This window comes from Peromyscus californicus, unplaced genomic scaffold, assembly GCF_007827085.1.
Source record: "Peromyscus californicus insignis strain IS unplaced genomic scaffold, ASM782708v3 Scaffold_5__1_contigs__length_169319896, whole genome shotgun sequence".
NCBI classification, from domain to species: Eukaryota; Metazoa; Chordata; class Mammalia; order Rodentia; family Cricetidae; genus Peromyscus; species Peromyscus californicus.
In genome coordinates, this window is record NW_026294573.1 from 22,414,061 (window position 1) to 22,416,700 (window position 2,640).

Sequence of the window (2,640 nt, forward strand, 5' to 3'; positions counted from 1 at the left end):
TTTCTAGTACCATTTAGTATTATTTGTCTGCTGTGTTTTGGGGAAAGATTTTGGCATGTAAGGAGTTTTGAGAGTTGTTAAAGGCACTGCATGGTACTGCATTCCTATACTCCCAGCACTTAGGAAGGGGGCCCGGGTTGGAGAAAGTCAGAGCTTGTCCTTACCACATAGCAAGTTTGAGGTCAGTCATCAAAAAAGTTTGTATTGAAAGGATATAGTTTGGACTTGTCCTGACTTCTGTAAACCGAGGTGTGTGACAGTATCTAACGCTTTGTTTCTGGTTCTTCGTATAGAAAGCACAGCACTGCTAAACCACTCAGTAGTATTTGTGTTTTATTAGGTGTCAGCTGCTGAGCTAATTCCATAGGAACCTCACTCTACAAAAAGAGGTAGCACCCAGGATCCAAGGATATAAGTGTCTAATCCAATATATGATTACTTTAGACAGCATTCCCCAGGGATTTGGGTCTCAAAAGTGAAATTCCAGTGGTTTGCTCTTTGTACACTTTGACCACAGTGGAATTTGTTTATTCCCTAATATTTAAAGGGCTTCTCTGCTTTAGAGAATTTTGCTCTTAAGATGTCCCAATTTTAGATAAATGTGCAAAAACTACACTAAGAGGATTCTGAAAATGGAGTTAATACTGTAGACAGTATTACCAGGGTATGCCTTGTTCCACACATCCAGGCTGCTAAGTAAGCAAGCTCAGTAACACTGGGATATAGCTCAGTTAGTAGACGCTTACTGACCCTAGGAAGGAAAGTCAGGGCTGATTTCTAGCATTATAGTCAGCACTGTATATCAAAGGCACAGTAGAATCTTCTAGATATTTTTTCCTGCCAAGCTTTTTATTATAAATTCTCCCCCAATTAGAGTTCTCAGTGTTTTCATTAGTTTGAATATATACATTTTTCAAATTTAACTTTTTTTAAATGTGCATTGGTGTTTGTCCTGCATGTATGTCTGTGTAAGGGAGTCAGATCCACTGGAACTTGAATTATAGACAGTTGTGAGCTGCCATGTGGTTACTAGGAATTGGACCCCAGTCCTCTGGAAGAACAGCCAGTGCTCTCAATCGCTGAGCCATCTCTCCAGCCCCACATTTATCTCAAGTCCTGTTGGTTAAACAGGGTTCTCACGGGTCACTTGGTTGAGTAATTTGCCTTCAAGTGGGAAAATATCCAGAGAAAAGCAGTTTTACCTGTGTTTTCCCTACTTTATTTAAGTTGGACATGAGATTATTCAAGATGACCTTTTACAATTGAAACGTTAGCTCTTTGGTGGTTTAAGCCGTTGCTTCCCAACCCCTTCATATCACATACAAAGTGTCTCTGGCCTTGGACGCTCCCAAGAAGGGAGCGTCCTGAGTATTGAGGGGCTCAAGATTGCTGGATGTTGGAGGAGTTTAGGTTCTTGGGTTTTGTCTATTTGAAAAAATTTCTCCAAAGCCTTTCGTTGACCTTTTTTTTTTTTTCTCATCTAAAATGTTAGACTCAGGATGGAGATGAAGCTCAGTGGTAGAGTACTTGTCTAGTAATTGAAAACCCTGGGGTTGATTCCTAATACCACATAAACAGCATGGTAGCAACACCTGTAATCCCTACCTTGCAGGTGAGGGCAGGAAGATCAGAAACTGAAGGTTGGTCTCAGTCACATAGGGAGTTCAGGGCCAGCCTGGGCTATGTGAAACCCTGGGGAGGGGATGGTGCTGCTTCCTGAGTGCTAAAGAGACTGGTCTAGAAAGTAGTTCCATTAAAGACAAATTTTCACTGACTACTCGCACAGCCTGGTTGTATTTTGTCTTCTGTGACTGTCGCAGCTTTGGATAGCTAAATGAGGGGAAGCAATTTAGTGTCAGAGTTCAGAGAATTTCAAAATTTGAATATAAACAAAATGCTTGAATCTCTGAAACCTGCTCACTTGAATTTTAGCTGTGTTTGATTGCTGTCTACTCCCAGCATGTCATCGTTTAAAGCTTACTCTTTCAAAAATAATAGAAGTTTGCCGGGCGGTGGTGGCGCACGCCTTTAATCCCAGCACTCGGGAGGCAGAGCCAGGCGGATCTCTGTGAGTTCGAGGCCAGCCTGGGCTACCAAGTGAGTTCCAGGAAAGGCGCAAAGCTACACAGAGAAACCCTGTCTCAAAAAAACGGGAAAAAAAAAAATTAAAGAAGTTTCTTCTATTGACTCAGCTTCCCTCTAAATGTTAACATTCTGCATAACCATAATGAAGTTACCCAGGCCACTTAATTTTTATAAAGCACTAGTCACTACAGACTGAACTTGAATTGTGCCTGCTGCCTTTTTGTTGTGTGGCATGTATCTAGAAATTCCACAATGCATTTTGTTGCCTTTACTTTTTAGCCTCGGCTGTTTTTTAGTCCTTGGCTTTCTCCACAGAGCTGGGGGTGGGGAAGCAAAAAGGCTTACAAATTCAATGTCAGGCTGCACAATTTCAGCCAAACCATCTCAGAATAAATAAAAGGGGCCAGAGAAGTAATTCTGTGGCAGGGTACTTACACACATAACGTCCTAGTTCAACCCCCAGCTCTGTGGAGAAAGCCAAGGACTAAAAAACAGCCGAGGCTAAAAAGTAAAGGCAACAAAATGCATTGTGGAATTTCTAGATACATGCCACAC